Raw genomic sequence first — 19,914 nt, forward strand, 5'->3', positions numbered from 1 at the left:
GGCAATAAAGGAGCTCAATAAATATTTGTTGAATAAGGGAACACAAAAGCTACTTTCTATGATGCACACTCAAAAAAAAAAAACACACGAAAAAAACCCCGCCCCTTTTGAGAATGCACTTTGACTCTGAGAACCCTGCTTGTGTGCCTGCAAAGCCCTTGAGCACTTGACCCAAAGTGGGAAATGGGAGCCCCTGGGTAGGGAATTTCTCTGGCGCAGTCACTTCCACTGAGTTCTCTGGCAGCTGGTGTCCCAGGCTAATAAGTGCGACACACCCACAAAGGGACTTGGGGAACACAGGCGTGAATAAGTATCAGCTGGTCCCTATGCTCTGGGGACGGCTCTGAGCCCCGTCTGGGGAGAGGCTTGTCTCAGGCCTCGAGGACCGGCCGGCAAGCCCATTGCCCCGGGACCTGTGTCTGTTGGGAACATAAGGGCAGGGGAAGTGGGGGCAGGAATGAAGGCGGTTTTCATTTTCTCACAGAGACCCTCCCAGCCCAGAGTGCCCACGTTTGTGCCCAGGAAAGAGAGGGTTTCCGTTCCTTCCAGGCTTCCAGCAGAAGGCCAGTGAGTCACCCCATCCTCTGGCTCCCAGAGGGATGCTGGGGTTTTGGGGTAACTGCTAAGGATCATGAATAGCCCGATGACCTGGGGTCATACACACCCACATGCACCCTCGGGTTGTACGGGTTGCGTGAGCGCCGCAGCACCCGGCCACCAGAAACAAAGTCCTCGTCGCCCCGCCTGGGGACTCAGAAGCTACAGGAAGATTCTGGTGGGAATATGGGCAAATGGGTGAGAGTTTGATAGGGCATCTCGGGGACAAGACAAGAAGAGCCCAGCCCCAAAGGCTGGACACTAGGGTACTAGGTGGGGGCAGTAGTGCCTGAGACTGAGCCTGGGGCCGTGGGTCAGAGAGCAGAGGACCCAGGTGAGGACAGGAAGTTGATGGCCGCAGCCTGTGAGTGGTCAGTTGTGCTAGAATCTGGGGGGCCAGGGCAGCAGGCCGTGCCCTGGGGAGAGGGTGGCCTCAGGCCTTGGGCACACTGCCCACTTCCTGGTGTTGCCCCTGGCAGGAGGGTCCCAACAGAATCAGGCCAGGGCTGGGGTGGCACAGGGCGAGGGGCCTAGCTCGAGAGGAAGCAACGTTGCAGGATGTCCTCCCGCCTGCGGCCCACGGGATGGGGTCGTGCCTGGCTCAGTTTCTCCCGAGGAACGTTCCTCCAGCTGCTCCTGGCCAGCAAGTGCCAAGCTCTCGGCTCTGGCCAGGCTCTGCTTTTTCATTCTTCATGCTGCTGGTGCTTCAGACCTCCACCTGCTGGGATGGCTTTCTCGGTGCAGGACCCCAGTGGGTGACCTTTGAAACCCTCTGGAAGCTTCCTTCTGACTCACCCTTCCTGAGGGCGAACACATCCCTGATATGTCCCTGAGGCGGTGTGATGTTTGAGACCTTGTCTGGATATTCGTGTTAGATGTCAAGCCCCATAGATTTGCTTTGCAAAAGGGGGGCATGAAGAATTAGTCAAAATATATTGTTGCTTTCAATTTCAGCAAATTTTAGCGGAACCTTCACTCAGTGACAAGCTCTGTGACAGGGCTGGGGATGTGGAGATGGATAAGACACTCCCTGCCCTGAGCAGAGCAAGGGAAGATGACATGGGAGCCAATAAGCCACAACATAGATACTGAGCTCCCTATGGGACACCACATGAGGGTGTGATTGGCTATGGCAGGGAGTGTTCAGGGAAAGCCTCCTGGAGGAGGGGACATTCAAGCTGGGTTTTGAAGGATAAATAGGAGTTCACTCCTGGTACATAATAGGAAAGGTTGACAGGCATTCCAGCAGAAGGAATTGCTTTTGCAGGGCCTGGCAGGACTGAAGGTGCATGGTGGGTACAGAGCTATGATCACTGACAAAGTCCTTGCTGGGTTGCTGGGGTGACCGAGAGTGACCCCCGGGAGCAAGACGTTTGTCTTAGAGAACAGTGTGAGCAATTCTTCACTGACTGCTTTGCAGCTTCACACTACGTCTAATGGGTGTTCCCTGGCAATATGCGTCATGCCATCCTTTCCCCATGACCTTCTGTTGTCTTTCCCTCTAACTGCCCCGCCTCTCTCCGAGTCTGCCCCTTCTGATAGTCTGGTACTGGGTGCAAGATGCACAGCCACACAGCGGGGGCTGGGGCTGCTCCAGCAGCTTATGGAGGGCACAGGGCAGGGACCCAGGAGGCAGTTGAGATCTGCCTGAGTTGCAGACCCCCAGCCATGAAGGTGGGCACAGAGAAGGAAGGACAATCTCCCCCATCTCCCACTCACTGATCACCAGGCGGGGCTCAGAGCAGGGCTCTACCTCAGAGGGCACTGGGGTCGTCAGCAGGGCAACGGGTCAGAACCAGGGCAGAGAAGATGGAAGGGGGGGGGAGTGGAAGGGGGGCAAAGGCATCAGTGAGGGACGCCCTGAGCACCAGCAGGGGGGCTCAGAGAGCCTCTAGGAGCCAGGTGCTGCCAGGTGGGGCTGAGGCTGTGCTGGAGCATCTCTCTGGGATGCACCTGGCTGAGACTTTGCAAAGGCGGGAGCTCATAGGTAGGAAGGAAACCCAGCTCCGTCACCTGGGAAAAGGGGTGTCTTACCCTTCTCATTGTTTTGTCCTCCAGAGAGTGATGAAGGCTTGGCAGGTGTGACTACGCCTCATGTTTCGCACTGATACCTAGTATTTATTTGGGGCTTTCCCTGTGCCGGCCACTGTGCTGTGTGCTCTGAAAACATTGCCTCATGTAGTCTCCATGCCCGTACGCGTGGGAGGTGCTGTTATCATCCCTACTTAGAGACGAGAAGCCACACACAGGGCAGTTACACAACGCGGCCAAGGCCGGGAAACTGCCCCTCGGAGCCGAGCCTCTGACCACAGCACAGCGGTGCCATGGCCCCAGAGCACGGAGCTGAGGACACTGAGTGCTGCTCCACCGTCTGCCTGCCTGCCGCTCTTTCCCTACTTTCATGGCAGCGTTTGCCGATGGGGAATGGGCTGAGTGCATCATTAGTCCTGGTGGGAGAAGAGGGCTGCTCTGAGCTAAGCCACCCTACCCCTCCCCGCCCCCCCGCTAAGCAGAGGCTGGGGCGTCTATAAATCCGGTTGAGAAGCCACCAGGAGCTGAGTCACAGAGATTTCCTTGGGATTAAGGATCCTCTGAGGCCCATGGTACCTGGTTGTGGTGGAGGCACTTGGCTCTTACAGCCAGTCATGAATCCCAGCGAAATACTTGGTATTTCCAGTCATTCTGGCTGGAATTAAACTTAAATCAAACCCAAAAAGTACAGCCAGAGAATGTGAGCAACTTGCCAAAGAAACCAGGCATCCCGCCTGCTCAGATGCTGGTCTCACTTCTCAGGAAATGTGGGCCATGCACGCCCTGTGCCCGGAAAGCAGGAGGGGAAGAGAACGGAGCGCCCACTGCGCTCCCAGGCCTCCTCCCCACCCTCGGCCCCACCTGTCTGGGCGTGGGCCTCGTAAACCTCCTCATGGACCAGCGAGGTAGCAGAGTGAGGCAGCCCTGGTGTCTAACCCGACTCTGCTGCTATAATAAGTCCCTTTGTCTGGGGCCACACGACGCTAGTTGGTGGCAGAGAAGCAGCTCCGCAGAACGGCTAGGACCACAGGCACTGGAGCCAGTGTGCTGGAGCCACTGTGTGACCTCTGGGCCTCAGTTTCCTCATTTAGAAAAATGGGATTATAGGTGCCTCACTGGGTGATTGCGAGTATTAAGTGGGTTAATAACACAGACAGATACAGCAGTGCCTGGTGTATCGTAAGCACAATGTGTTAGCTTAGGTGCCCAGCCCCACACAGGGCTGGGGCGGGGAGTTTCCTCACTTGTAAGATGGGGTTGGGGCGGGACTTGACCACAGAGGACCCTCTTCACGTCCTGTTCTCTGGCCATGAGCAAGGCCCTGCTCCCAAGGGCACTTGCCCACCAGGGGAGGAAGTGGCTCAACAGACAGCATGACGTGCTCCACAAGCCACACCCCAACCAGTGGCCGTGCATGCGTGGGGTGTGGATATGTGTGTGTGTGTTTATTTCTGTTTATGCGCGTGTGTATGTGCTTGTGGGTATATGTGTATATATATACAAAGGGAGCCAAACAAATGTATACATATTTTAAGAAAGGAAAAAACTGTATTAAAATTATAATACTCGATATATACTGATAAGAAAAGATAAATACAAGTCACATTTGACTTCTGCAGTGACAAGAGGTGCTCAAAGTGGTTCCCATCAGCGTCCAGACACTTCTGATGACGGCGAACACTGTTTGGGAGACTCCTGTGGCGGGCGTGTAACCTGCTCCAACACCACAGCAGACGCAGCAGGACTTGCTGTGTCAGGCCTCCCGGATCTTCCCTTGTGCACATCACACAGCACCATGCGTCTCCGACTTACCACGAATGTGTGCAGTTGTTAGGTGCGTTGGAGGTTCTGTGGCATATTCAGGCCTCCATTGTTGTGCTTCCACAATGTTCTTGAATTTCAGCTACCACTTCAAAATGGTCTTGTGCTCCTTGAATGACCACCGTGCTTCCTCCATTTTCTTTCACTGTCCTGCCTGCCACATGGTGACGCTGGCATTCATTTGATTAACACCGTCTTTTGAGTGACCGTCACACTACACTTTGCTACCGTAATTCAATTCAACTTCGAAAAGTAATACATAGATAACGTCACTTAAAATGTGTATACATTTTTTTGGCACCCCCGTTCACATGGGTATAGTCGGTGTGTATATATGTGTGTGCACGTGTGTGTGTATTTGTGCATATATGTGTCTGATGTCTGTGTATCTGTGTATAGGCATGTGTGTTTTGTGCATATGTGCATGTGTGTCTGTAGACATGTGGGAACGTATGTAGGCCAGGGCGTTTGTATATGTATATGAGGATATGTGTGTTTGGGTATGTAAGTGTGTATGTGTTTGTGCTGTGTGCATATGTATATATGTGGGCATCTATATAAAACTGTGTGCAGGTGTGCAGATGTGTGTACACGTGTGTATGCATGTCTGGGTGGAAAGTGCAGAAAGCCAGCCTGTTTGGTTCTTTGTTGAAGTGCAGACGGGGGTGTGCCCTGCCATCGCACACCTTGGCAGGAACGTGGTCTGAGTAACCCAAACCCCAGAAGGAGGGGTGCGAGGTGAGGTGCAAAGTGGGGGACAGGAACAAGAGGGTTTCAGCTGAAGAAGCCCAGCAGGAGCTCGGGCGGAGGAACTGAAGAACCAGAGCAGGGCCAGCTGTTCAGCGGTGGGCACGATGCTCCGAGCTCTTCTGTCACCAACAGGCGGGTAAAGTTCAGAGCAGCCCTCCTGTAGTCGTCAGTGGTCAAGCCAGGACTTGAGAGTAGCCACCCCCCAGGCCTGGGTTTCTGCACCAGCCCGGGCTGTCCCTGGGGGAAAGGCAGGCAGACTGGGGCAGGCCAGTCACCAGGCCCTCATGGCAGGTGCAGGAAGCTCATGGTGCAGGTAACAGGTGGTGTTGGGAGGGCACCCAGCTCCAGGGTGGGGAGTGGTCGGCGTCGCCACGTGCTTGGTGACAGTGCCCCAGGCCTGGTGTAAGGGAGGAATTGCTGAGGAGGAGAACGGAGCCCAGGGTCCCCAGAAAGCAGGGCAGGCCAGAGGGCTCCAGGAGGGCAGGAAGGTGGTCAGAAAAGGCCACCAGACTAGACCTCAGGGTGTTTATATTTCAGTTCTGTTTACAATGTGTATCTTCGGGCAAGTCAAATCCCCTTTCTGAGTCTCAGTTTGCACATCTGCCTAATGGGGCCACGACCCCACCCGGGCCTCATAGGAAGAAGCAGTGTAGCATTGGGGTTAAGAGTACAGCCTTTGGTGCCCCAAGAGTGAACCCCACTTCTGACCCTCAGTAGCTTTGTGCCTTTGGGTAAGTCACTTAACCTCTCAGCCTCAGTTTTCTTCTCCATAAAGTGGGGATAACAGTGGTCTGTACCTCACAGGGTCATTGTGAGTATTAACTCAAATAATGCCTGTAAAACACTTAGAACAACACCTGGCACAAAGAAAGGGACTCGTGAATATGAATTGCTGTTGAGATTGCTGTGATTGCATACGCCTGTCGGGAGAACAAAACGAGCCCGCACAGAGGAGACTGCTGAGCTGCAGAAAGTTCTGTTGGGAGCGAGGAGCTTGTGTTATAGTTTGCAGTTATTCATGCCCCCCGTCCTGGTGAGAGTAACACGTTCTCACCTTGTTGACTTTGGCCTTGACCATGTGACATGCACTGGCCTGTGGCATGTGACAACATGACGATGTTCTCCCGTGCTCAGCAGAGTTTAAAACGCACCAAGAGAGTTTCCCCCACTGTGTTTGCTTTTCCTTCTGTCCTAAGAATGAGTTGTCTTAGACGGGGCAGTGCCTACAGCCTGGGCCCTGGGGCTGAGAAGCTGTGGGGCAGGGACCACACGTGACAGCCACCCACGTGTGATGTGAGCAAGAAAGAAATGCTCGTCGTTGTAAAGCCACTGAGATTTGGGGGTGGTGGCCACAGGCAGACAGACACAGACACACGACATCAAGAAGAAGAAAGGTCTCCAAGTAGGTGTCCCACGACCAACTGGAGAGCACAGACACCAGGTCTTGGAAGCTGAAGTTAGGAGGTGATTGCAATGAACAAAAGCCGTGTGCACACACCCAGGTGAACCCCCAGAAAACCCTGAGCGCGGTGTGCCCTTGATTTCCTTAAGACGTTGTACTACTTAGCGGGTCCCCGGTGCTAGCTGGCTTCCCCACAGGGTCTCCTTGCCCTCACTGTACCCCAGGGGCTCCCCCCTTGCTCGTGGCTGTGATTCCTGGGTCGTCCTCACTGAGAAAGCCCAAGAAGCCCTTCGCGTTGGCGTCTGTGTTGTTTGCTCTCACTTGTGCCATCCTGTTGGGGACAAGAAGGAAGCATGAAGCCAACATCAGCCCCCACCAGGACCAAGGGAAACATTACCCGGCCTCCGGTTGGGATGTGTTTCCCTTCCCGTGGGTCTTCCTCCCAGAGCCAGGTCCCTCACTCAGGGAGCAAATGGTGTGTTGCCCCCACTCTATCCGGCCCAGAAGAGGTTTTGCTCAGAGGGGACCAAAGGGTGGGGGTGCTGAGGTCCCCGCTGTGGGCCTGCCCCCCGGCTCCAGCAGACCTCACAAGGGGGCACAGAGGGTCTGGCGGACCCTGCCATCTTGCCGTTTGGAAGAGGGGCCGCTCATAGATTCTGACCTCACTGGTCTGGGAAAGGTTTCCGTTTGGCGTGCAAATGGCGTGCAAGGAGGCAAAGCAAACATCTGGTCGCAGTTCCCTTGTTCCCTGCCAGCCACCCCACTTGGGGATTCCAGGCATTTGTTCCATCGTTTCTCCATTTCCTTTCCATACCATCCAGCTGAGCGTTGGCTGCTTCTAGCTTCCCTCCCATCCAGGGAGCCATTCCCAGCCTCTCTCGGCTTGTGTCTGCTCCTGGCCCTGACGGGAATTTTCCTGTGGCTTTCTGTGGTTCTCCAATCCTGCAATTTACCACCCAGTGCTTGCAGGCTCTCCGTGCGCTGAAGACTTTCCGAGCAAATCTTGATCCAGTGTGGTCGCTCGGTGTAGTCATCACAAAGGCCTTGGTGAAGCCGCCTCTGTGGCCCAGCAGCAGCCCAGCCCCCGCCCAGCTCATGGCTGCTCTGTCGCTGTGTTGGGTGCTTTCGGGGGCAAGGACCAGAGGCACGCGGGGCGTTCCTGGCAGGGTGCGAGGGGCAGGAACGAGGCCCAGGCTGCCTCAGCAGGACTCATGGAGAACGGCCTCTCGGGGGTCCCTCTGGGGCTGCGTCATCTCTCCCCTGCCTCTGGGTCTTCATCATCCGTGCAGCTCGGCTTCTCTCAGCCATTCCTCTGTGGCTGCTCACCCAGCCTTTCTCCATCTCTCCTTGACTTCTGCTTGATGTCTCATGCTTTGTGGCTTCTGCTTACTGCCATTCCTCGTGCGGGTCTTCTGTTAACTGGAGCCATCTCTCTGTGGCTGCTGTTGAAACTCCGAGAGGATGTGGTTGAGGCATTTCTGGCATCTAGTCCTGGCTGGACAGAGTTCTGGGCCCGGCCACCTCGCAGGACACACCAGAGGGTGTCCTCATGACCCGCACGTACAGGGCTCGCTTAGACTCGGGGACCGAGCCCGAGACCAACTGGTTATTTGTGGCCAGCTGCCTGGTCCCATGAGGCAAAGCATGGCAACCAGTGGCTAAGGAACTGCCGGCGGCTGCTCTGTTTGTGCGTGTGGGGGTGGGGGTGGGGGGCACCCGTGGACTCCCCAGCCGTCTAACAGCACCCCACTGTGTTGGCGAGAGAGCCCTTATCTGTCCCACTTAGGACTAGCCCACCTGCCTCCCTCTGCTGCTGGACACACGCCACGCCTCCAAGGGGGCAGCTGCTCACGTGCGCCCTGGTCACCCTGCCCAGTCCATCTGCCTCCTACTCGAGTGCCCACTCAGCCAGTCCGGATCCTCCTCAGAGTTTCCTTCCATTGCTCTTCCCTTCTGGGGGCCTCTGATTCCTGCTGTAAGGATTGCTGCTTCTCGCCGTTTGTCCTGCCCTCTTCCAGGTGTCATCACCACGCCGCCGCTCCCCAGGGGGCCTGACACTTGGCAAGGGCCACTGCGGGCTGTCAGTGTCCTCACGATGGCCCCCCCACCAGCCATCCTGCTTTCCTCCTGTGGCCCAACCTCTGTCGCACACGGAGGGACAAGACCGGACTGTCGTGTGGTGAGGGCCCCAGACAGGAACTCCGCCACGATTCAACACGCACAACAGTGTTTGTGAAACCAGATCATCTCAACTCCTCTGCTTAAAACCTTCTAGTGCTTTCCGTTTGTACAAGAGTCGCAGGGAGCCCTCTGTGTGGCCTGCCAGCCCCTGCATGACCCCGTCCCCGCCGACCTCTACATCCTTCTCTCAAGCTATGTTGCCCCGGCGCACCCCGGCTTTTCAGTTCCTCAGAGATCCCAAACTCTGTCTCTGAGGCTCATCCACAAGCTCCATCGGCCGGGGCTGGGCGGTTGGATCCCCACGCTGCCTGAGGTGGTGCTCGGCAGGTGTAGGTGTTCAGTAAATATTTTTGAGTGACAAGTGAGCGAGCTGTGTGTTGATGAGAATGGAGGGACACGGAGGGACAAGACCATCAGGAGGTGGGCACAGCCAGACCATGGGGGCAGTGGTGGGAGACAGACTGAGGGCGTTCCAGTCAGACGGGGAGGCCAAATGCCAGGCCCGAAGTTGGCCTGTCACCTGCAGCCAGGGCTGGGATGTCTTGCTGAGGAGGGAGCATGAATGACTGAGTAGGAGGCCTTGGGCAGCCGCCAGCGAGACAGACTAGAGCATGAGAAACCCGGAAGCCAGGACACAGTTTGGGAGCCTTTGGAAATACCCAAGGGCTGTCCGAGGAGTCGCACGGACTGGGCAGGCCTTGAGCATGGATGGGGGCCTGGTGGGGCCCGCAGGCCTTGCTCGTTGAGCGGAGATGGGGACTCGGGGTCTTGAGGTGTCTCTGTGGGTGCCACGCCCTGATTCCTAGGAGGGCAGAGGAATGGCGGAGGCTGGGCAGGGTCTGATTATCAGACCGAGAGCTCAGGGCAGTGGCCGTGTCCGTGCGGCACCGTGACAGTGTGGCTGGGCTTTGCCTCAAGTCCGACAGTCCTGGTTTGCTTCCCATCCCTGTCCCCTCCTCGCTGGCTGAACTTGGCTAATTCCTCACTCCCTCTGCAGCTCTGATTCCTTATCTGTCTCGTGGGGATAATCAGGTCCCATTGTGATGATTCCCCAAGATGACGCAGGCAGAGGGCACCACGCATGTTGTCAGTCCTGGGCTAAAGAGTAACAACTAGGTAAGTAATACTATCAACAAAATAATAATAATGTTAATCACAGAAACGGGACCAAGAAGGACACATGCTCGAAGATGTAGGCACAAGAGCTCAGTTGCAGAAGGGGGTTCCCAGGAGAGTAAGAGCCGGGCCTTGGGAACCCCCTGGCTTGTGTCCGGGCTCTCGGGAAGGCTGCTGAGCCCGTTGGTGGGGACTGAGGCACCTCTCCGGCCAGCGTGGCTAAAGGACTGGAATGGACAAGACTGCTGGTGGTGAACTTCACCCAGCGGTGAGCAACTGGGGGCCGAGGTGGCAGAGGTGGCAGAGGGCATTGCTGCCCATGTGCTGACTCAGTGTCTTCCTGCCCCTTGGTAACAACTTCTGGCAAAACGTGTGACGGAGCAGTGGCCGCCACGCCCACTGAGTGGCCTCAGCTTTGGCTGAACATTTTGGTAACCTGGTGCTTCCCGTCTGCAGACAGAGCATGGCCCAGACAGACGTCGTGACTGAAGTGGCCGTGTCTCTCCACAGGAGACGTTTTGGCCAGGCTGTCCTGTGAGAGGCACAGCTCGCACACCGCTGCAGAGTCTCTCTTCCCCACCCTGGTTTCTGGAACTCTGGCTCGCCTCGCAACGGGCACCAGATCACCCAGACGTTGCATTTGTATGACGCCAGTGCCTGGAGGACTCGGCAGCTCTGACTCAGAAGGAGCCGAGAGCAAGCCTGGGCCCCACTGCTGCTGAGCAGTGAGCTCTCGGGCGTTCATGAATGTCTCTGTGCTTCCTTTGCACCTCTCAAAACGCAGAGGTAAGGCTTGTTGAGTGCTGAGCTTGAAAGTTCTGTAAGTTCTAGCTAGTTATCAAAATTCACGAATGTATACATGGTCACATTTTATCCTCATGACGAAGCTGTGGCATGGGTGAGGCAGTTACTATCATCCGTATTTTATAGGGGAAACAGGTTTGCAGATACTGTCACTGGCTTAATGGCACATACGCCCAGGTCTTCCCACCTGGAAGCTGGTGCTCTGTTCCCTATGCTATGGGTTGCACAGAACCCCTCTGGCTGCTAAAGATTGTGATTTAGAAGGTGTGAGGTGGGTTCCAGGAATGATCTTTTTAACAGTTTCCTCAGATGGCAACTGAGCAGCGTTTATAAAGCTGAGACGAGGAGGGCAGAGGCCCTCCCTGCCTTCTGCCTGTGGCTCCAAGGTGAGCTGTGACACTCACGTCCCTTGGGAGATGAGACACAAACCCGGTTATTCGGCACAGAGTGGAAACTGGTCAAAGCAGAAGTCGGCTTCTCTCCAGAGCACAGCATGAAGCTCCAGGAAAAGAGGTGGGAAGGGAGTGTGCCCAGAGCTGCCCAGGAGGTGTCCGAAGGATGCCCCCAGCCCTCAAAAATTCCAGAAAGACATTGCCCTTCACGAATGGCCAGCTCTGGAGCTAGATGGCTTGGATTCGAATTCTTTCTCCCCGGCTTCATAGCCCTGTGGTGTGGACAAGTCATGGAGTCTCTCCTGCCTCCGTTTATCCACATGAACCCAGAGATCCTACCTCCAGGAAACAGCCCTTGGTACGTAGTGAGCATTTGACCACTATGAGCAACAATTATGACGGCCGCTGCCGTTGATTCCAGCGGCCTCTCCTCTTTGGCAGCCACTACTTCTCCACAGTCTTGGCCCGACCCAGCCAGGAAGAGACAGGCCCAGGGACGAGTGTGGACTTGAGGCGAACCCAACAGAAGAGTCAGATCGGCTTGACTCCAAAGCCCTGTAATCCCCCTCAGACTCTTTCCTTGACTCAGGGTGACCAGGGGCCCACAGAATGCTGGCCAGATGAAGGGACAAACCAGGCCGAGGTCCACCCTCTGGCTGACATTGCCAAGTACCGCCTTGGACATGACGGCCACTCAGAAGCTAGCCTTGCTCTCCTGGACACGCGTCGCAGGACACATGGCTGCTTGGCTGCCCCTCGGAGCTGGCCCCCTTACACAATGCCAGGGCAGTGGGGGCTCTGTCGACGAGGTGGCCAAAGGCATAGGCCGGGCCGCACAAGTGGGTGCCCGGAGGAACTGTCCTCCTCTCACTGTCCTGGCATCAGGGAGACTCCGCTAGTGTTCTCGGTGCTGGAAAGTCTGCCCTCATCTTGGGTTTTCTCCATTACCACCAAGGCTGCTCCGCTTGGACGACTGCCCTGGGGAATTTGTTCGGCAAAACAAATAGAAATGTATTTTGTATTGGGTCATTGGCAGCAAGGATGGGTCTAGCTGCCCTCCGGCCTGTAAACTAGAGCCAAGGCCAAGCGTGGTTCTACAGAAACACACCGGCTAATTCCCTCACCCAGACAGACAGACAGACTGTAGGCAAGGAGGTCATGGGACCGAGGACCGGACCCTCACCCTGTGGAGGGGCAGCCCACGGCTCAGAAGTGATTTGAAAAAGCAGAAGTCTAAGACGGAAGAGTCTGCACAGTTGTGACATCAGCACGAGACATCCTCCCTGCTGACGATGGGTATTCTGCTTGAGGGTCCTGGTGGGTGGAACGGGGCCTGTGGCGCACTGAAAGCTTCCCCGCAGAGGGCTTGTCCATTTGAAAGAGAAAGGAGGAAGTGTGTGTGTGCCCGGGTGGGGTGGGGGCGTGGTAGGCTCCACTTGTTTATCAATGAAGATTCTGAATGGAACAGCCTAAGCTGGCACTTCTTCAGGACGTAAGAATTCATGTTCATTTCTGCAAAAAGTGCTCCTTGGCGAGGACAGGTCTGCCAGGGGGGTTTCCATCAGACTCTGTCACCCACGCCCACCCTGCCCGAGCATGGAGAGCAGCGCCTCGTATCATTTATTCTTCCTAACGCCCCGATGAGGCTGATATTATTGTTCCCACTTCTCAGAAGAGAGGTTAAAGAGTTCTCCAAAGTCCACACAGCCAGCAAATGGCAGAGCCGGGCTATCATCCAGGCGTACCTGACACCACAACCTTCCCCTTAGACCCGGTTTCTTTAGGTGTAGTCCTTCCCATTCAGGTTAGAACCACCAGAGGTGCCTGTCAAAATCAAAGAGCCCTTGGGTCCCACCCCAGAGCTAGAGAATGGGAGCCCCTGGGGTTGGGATATGCATGGGAAGGTGCCTTTTAATAAGTCCCCCAGCTGGTTCCAATGGTGGTCTCAACGTTTGAAGAACAATGTCCTAAATAAAGGAACTGAATGCCCACCGATGAGAAGCCTTTTCTTGCCATGTCAGGACATGGAAGCGCTGCTTCCCGGGAGCTCAGCTGCTTCCAGTCTGAGAGACACATGTCTTCCCCAGGTGACTGACAGCAGGGCTGATCTGATCCTGCAGTGGACCCTCCCTGTCCTTACAGGGGCCTTTTCCCCAGTGGGGGTCTTCTGTGAGGATTCAGTACAAGACCCTGGCACGTGCAGCTAAGGTGGGTCATTCCACGATTGCTTTCACTTTCAGTTTTCCGTGCTATCCCAGCCCCCCACCTGCAAGAATGAGGGAGGGAGAGGTGTCACCTCACCCAGGTGGTTGTGAAGAAGGCAGCTCAGAAACAGGTTTCTAAACACTCGAGCAGGAAACCTGCTGCCCAGAAGCCAGGTCACAGCAGGCATTCCCCCACCTCTGCTGGAGCTCATTTGTACAGATTGGGCCAACGTGCTCACAAAACCTCTGGATAGTCTGCGAGTACCAGTCCTGGGATTATTTTCGGCTTCTTCATACAAAAACAAGCCCTTTGGGAGAAAGGCTGTGACAGCTCCTGTGCTCTAATAGCACAATTGTCCCTCTTGCTTTAGGGCTAGCACCAGCTCCCTGGGAAAGCATCTTTGGCCAGAACGAGACCGTGTGAAAGGAGGGCAGAAGTCTGGCCTCGGTACAACTGCGTCACACCGCCTGTCCCGCTGTGAAGCCGCAGGCTCTTGGTCCCCTTCTGCTGTCCCTTGAGCACCTGTACTCTGTAATCCCACCTCCGTGACCTCAGCTGAGTGCCTCTGGCCCAGGGAGGCCACCTAGAAGCCACCAGAGAAAAAGCACATGCCCACATAGTGTGGCTGGTGTCAACATCCCCCTCAGATTCTCTCTCTGGGAATTTGACTTTTAGATGGCAAAAGAACTGAAAATGTATGGTGGGAGGAGACTAGAAAAGAGTAGCCACGTCTCATGAATTATCCAAAATCATGAATGTGCTGAGAGGACAACAAGACAGAGCTGCCATGACCTCTTAGTCCCCAAACTCGGTCCCAGGCACTGTGAGGTCAGCTCTCTGTCCCGGGTCTCTGGGAGACTCCTGTCCAAAGACAGCACCTTCCAAAGAAGCCCCGTGAGAGAGGTTATTTTTGTTGTAACCTCAGGTGGGGCTCTTCCCAGCTCTGTTCCTCATGGCCGCAGTGGCTTTTGGCTCCAGAAAGAGGAAGGAAACAAATATTGGCCTGGCACCATGACGTGACGTGGGCACTTAACAACGTCACATGAGTCATCTTATGTAACCCTCACAGTCCCCCTGACAGACACGGAGGGTGATCCCTACTTACAGCTGAGCAACTGGAGGGTCCACGGAATGACACAGCACGTATCTGAGACCCATGGTCTGCACGGCCGGCCCTGTTCTGCATGTGCCGGGTATGTAGCAATCAGCATGGACCGGCCCTGTGTTTCTCTGTTACAATTTCTATACTAAAAACACAAAACACAAAGAAAACAAACGTTGATGGGCTCGCCGAGGGCCCTGGAGCCCACCTGACAGACAGTCCGGTGACATTTCCGAGGGCAAGGCAGCCTCACACAGTGTACGAGTGAGTTCTGGTCGGGGCCGCCTGCTCCTCAGCGAGAGAACATATGAGCACGAATGTCTCAGCTCCACTGTCCACCAAGAGCAGCACCTCTGGCTGGAAGGGACCCCGGAGTTCCTCTGGAGAGTCCCTTCTTTTGTCAGCAGATGAGGCGCCGTCCCACAAGGGAACGTCTCTTGGACTGTCTCTCGCTGACATTTTTGGACAACTTCCTTTTTGCCATATACACACATGGTACATGAATGAGCTCATTTAATCCTTGCAACATCCAGATGACAGAGGTTCTCTTATTATCACCATCGTATTATCTTGAGATAAAGAAGCTGAGGTCAGACAACTCTCCTAGAGGGACAGAACAGGCAGAGCTGGGACATGAGCCCAGCAAGACTGACCTGGGAGCCTGTCCTTCCAGCCACCACTCCTCACCTGGCCGCATCTGCCCGCTGCAGAGACCTGGAACTCGCGTCGGCGTAAATGGTCGTCATGGTGTGTGCGGGGGGCTGCCCTCCTCAGCCTCCGTTCTTCTTGTCACTTGAGGAACTGCGATTGCTGAGGCAAAAGTTTCTGATGCTTCATCACAGCACAATAATACACACGGAAGGAGAGTTTTCTTGGGAAAGAAAAACAAAACAAGGATAGAAAAATGCCTCTGTGTAAGGTGGAGCAGGGGACTTGGGACAACCAAGACGTCATTTGGAAGGCTGGCTGGAGTGAGGGCGTTGTACAATCAGGGTCATCCTTCAATTGTCAGATTTGACACTCTTCATTTGGTCAACATGACAATGTTTGAGTTGGAAAAAAAATGTTATTTAATTAGATCAGATGCTCTTGGTTGATACGTATCAGAACATACAGTGAGATTGGCTCAGACACGGGGAGTCATGGGGGGCAGAGGCAGGAGATCGGGGTACTGGGACAAACACTCGTGTCATGTGTTTCTCCTCTGGCTCCCTCCCTGCTGTTACCACATTGTTGTTCAACCAGAGGCCACAGCTCCTGTCTGGCAGTCCTTTCCAGGGGCAGCAAGTCTCCCCATGTCCTGGTCACGTCCTCTTTCTCATCCCTTCAGGCCAAGGTGGAAATGGCTCCCCACTTGTTGTCAGCCCCCCGGGGCTGCCCCATCTCTTACTAAGGTTTCCCTTGACCTTGCCCACGTCTAGGAAAATGGCCCCTTCCTCAGTAACCCTGCTTCCTCTGGGACCCTGACTGGAGCAGGAACAGAACGTGTGTGTGAGTGTGTACCTGCACACATACGCCAGTGTGAGAGGATAAACACCCAAGTATTAACAGGATGGCTGCGGTGCGATGAAGAATGATTTCCTTCTGCTTCTCTACGTTTTCTGATTTTTATGCAGTGCAACATGTATTATTTATGTTAAAAAATTGTGTCAGAAATGAAAGGCTCACAGACTCATGAAATCCAGGTGTTTCTGTGGAGGAAGGTGGGGCTTGGGGAGGCGAGCAGCCCTCAGATCCCAACCCTTCGGGAGTAGATCTGGGTCCTGAGGTACTTGGGTTGAAGGAAACTGTAGACACTGGCCATTACCCCCGGATCAGATGTCATGAGGATTAATGAGATAAACACGTCTGCAGCTTGGAGTTCTTAATGTGATTAAAAAGAAAAGAAGGGGCCTATTATCATTCCTTGGCTTTGGAAAGGCCCTTTAACCTTGGCTGCCCCGAGTCCTGCTGCCGTCCCGACCGTGCTGTGACCACGTCAGCTGCAGAGGAGAAGCAAGGGGGCGAGTCCATCATGGGACGGGAGGACGACTCAGCCTGGTGGTCCTCCAGCTTCACGTGCATAGAATCATCTGAGCATGTGCTCAATGCAGATCCCAGGGCATCGACCCCACACGGCCCAGGTGGGGCCCAGGAACCTGCCTTTAAAGAAGCTGGCCCTCTTTCACTCCCACATGCATACCCAGCATGAGGAGTGGAGGAGCCTCAGCCACTGAGTTTGGGGCGCAAGTCTCGCCTCCTTGGGACTCTCATCCCTAAGACTCAGTGAGCAGAGGAACGGAAAAGGGGGAGAGGGGAGAGCTGGTGGCTGAGAGGGGCCCCAGGGGGGCCCAAACCAACCTGGGCATCACCAGGAGGAAACCCACGGGAGAGACATCGAACCTGCCTGCACGATTAGTGCTCGGGAAACCACGGGGACCCGCTGGAGGCTTTGACTGATGCCGTGTTCTTTTCCATTTCTTCTCTGATTACATTGATCCTGTACTTTTGCTGATGTTGTGACAGTCTAATTATAGACTTCTCGCTGCTGAGCAAACAGTCGTCTTCTCTCGGTATATCCGCCAGTTACACAAGTGCCAGCTCTGGGACACTGTCATTATGTGCAGCCAACCCCATGATGTGCTGGGCAGCCACACACCCTTTACTTCATGTCACCGCTGGGGCCATAGGTGCTGGAGTAAGCCAGGCCATGTCCCTTGTTTTTAATATATATAAACAGATGGGGAAACAGAGGCACAGAGCAGTGGCTAATGGAACAGAGCTAGAAATGAAACCTGAGACTTGGGTTGGCGGGGAATGGTAACATTATACAAGAACTCTCTCTCTCTCTCTCTCTCTCTCTCTCTCTCTCTCTCTCTCTACTCTCTCCCTCCCTCCCTCTTCACTGAACATCCACTTAGTGTCTACTCTAAGAATTTTGAAGAGGAAAAATTTCACCTGGCCAGAAGCAGAGGGTATTGACAGCTGGATGGCTTCCCTCCTTGAAGCTTCTCAAGAGTCCAGTTCCTGGTCCTCCAAGTGGTAGGTCTCAGAATCTTGTCTGCATCTGTGACCCAGAGCTACATGGATGAAAGGATACTGATTCATTCAAGTGACACGTATAAGAGATGGATGTCAGGCTGGAAAGAAGAGGTACATCTTCTGGCCACCCAGCATCTGAACTAGCTTTGCTGTTTGGAGAATCCCCTACCTGACCAGGCACAGCCCACTTCCTGGAGTTAGAGCTGAAAATATCAGAAAATCTATTTCTGAACCTTCTCTGTAAACGTGGCTTGGGCACGCAATCTGAGCTCTGCCGATCAGATGCCCCCACCCAGATTTTGAATGAGAAGCTATGCTGATGGGAAGAAGCAGGGATATAAAGATTGATTTAGCAGTGGGTGGCAGCAAGGGTGGTGGTGCCAGTTACATCCAGTTTCCAGAGGCAGTGGAGGCAACAGGGTGACTTCATGGCCTTGTCCCTGGACCAGTTCTTCAGTACGATTTTTTAAAGCCTCATTCCTGGTAGCAGAGCCAAGTGGCCAAGTTCTCCAGCCATCCTGCTAATTCTGTGGGCTCCCCAATATCTTTGAAAGAAATTCTGTTTTGCTTAAGTCATTCAGAGTCATTTCTGATTACTTACAACTAAAAATCTGGACCACTATAAGGACTGGAAGACCAACATTTGAACATTGAGAAGCACACCTGGTGGGTGAGGTAGCCATCCTAGCAGGGGGGCGTCCGTGTCCTCTGGCAAGCTGTGTGGTAGTGGCGGCGTCCCTTCTCCGGCAGGCATGGACTCCCGTGATGAAAATTTCAGGCATAATGGCAGCTGGTGAGAGAGACATCCAAGGCCTAAACGTAAGGCAGGTCCAGAATGGATCCAGGGGTCAGACTTGAGATGAAATGATCCGTTAACAGTTTACACTTTCACGGAATCCCTTTTCCCTGAAGGGAGATTTGAAAACAATTATCCTCAGATAAGAAATCTGGGGCCCCAGAAGTGAAGGTCGTCACAGCCTGGTGTTGAGAACTCACCCTCCTCTGCTCTCATCCGACTTGCTTGGCAAGGTGTCCTGACAGTAAAATGAGAAAGGGCCCAAGGTTGGCAAAGAAAGGAATCTTGTGAATGGGGCCCAGTGTTGGCACATGCAATCACTCCCTCGTTTGGTCAGCACACACCTCCGTGAAGCAGCGAGCCTAACGTTCATTCCCATTTTGGGAGTAGGAGGCAGAGACTCAGAGAGGGGAAGCCATTTGACAGGGATCCAAGCCATCTGACTCAACCCTACCTCCTTGCTCCGGGCACTGTTAGGGTGGTGGGTATGAAGTGCATCTAGAGACGGTGTTCACAGGGATGAGTCAGCACCCTCGTCTTGGGCACCCATCCTCTTTTCTCTGACAGTGCCTCTATCACCCTCTCCCTCGTTCTGGGCCCCTGTCTTACTGCCTTCCTGCTGCCCTGGTCCTCCAGTGTCCCCACTGCTGTGCTATACCTGAGGCTGCTGCCATAGCTGTGCCCAAAGATGCAGCCTGCTCCCTCTGCCCTGCCCCCTCAGGTCTGACCAGTCAGTCCTCCTGTGCTTTGTTCCAGATAAAATTTACACCTTACCTAGTGCTTACTCCAAACCTAGTTCTCTTTCTGTTACACCCAAGAAAAATAGTGGCTTGAAGAAGCCTGAGAAGAGATGGGTTTACTGGCGGGAGTTCTAGGTGGCAGGGGGAAAGCCAGGTCACGCCTAGGCCCACACCAGAGTCTTGCCACAATGTAGACGGCGCAAATAGGTCCACAAGTGCTAGAGCGCTTCTTCATTTCTCAGTCTGGGTGCTCTTGGCAAAGTTCTGTTTAACTTTTTGAAAGTTCATTGAGCTGTGCTCGTGTGGTTCTGTGCACTTCTCTCTATGCCAACATAGAGCAATTAAAAAAAAACAAAAACCTTTGCTTAAAAATCATTTTAAGAAAGATAAGATATTAGAGCAGGGCATTCCAATAACGCTTATCAGGGTGATCCACCTTGAGATAAAGTAATACAAAAACTCCAGACTGAAGAAACTGATAAATGAAGATAACCGGGCACTACACAAAAGATTTTTTTCTTGCCTTCCAAAAAGGATTGATGATAGAATTTCTTTGCTCGCCTGGGTATTTAAAATAAGATTCTCTTGAGACATAAAACGTTTTCAGGGTCATGACCACAAGTGAGGCACACTTGCATTATTTCCTCCCTTTGCTTTATTTTTCTCCGCTCTCCTAGGTGCACACCAACAGCTCACTTAGAATGCAAAGGTCTTTAAACCATTTTGATTGGATGTGCTCCAGCAGAGGCCAGAATTTGGCAAGAAAGTGGCTCCGGTAATTTCGGAAGGACAGATTCACTCTGTGGGTCTAGATCCAGTGGGCAGTACCTGGCGACTTCCTGAGACGCCTTCCAGCTCCAAGGTGCCACAGTTTTATGAGGTAGAAAGAACACTGTGTTTAAAAAAACAAAACAAAATAAAACAAAAACAATGGAAGCAAAATGCTAGAAAAGTCA

This window comes from Rhinolophus sinicus, linkage group LG14 (assembly GCF_036562045.2).
Source record: "Rhinolophus sinicus isolate RSC01 linkage group LG14, ASM3656204v1, whole genome shotgun sequence".
Lineage (NCBI taxonomy): Eukaryota > Metazoa > Chordata > Mammalia > Chiroptera > Rhinolophidae > Rhinolophus > Rhinolophus sinicus.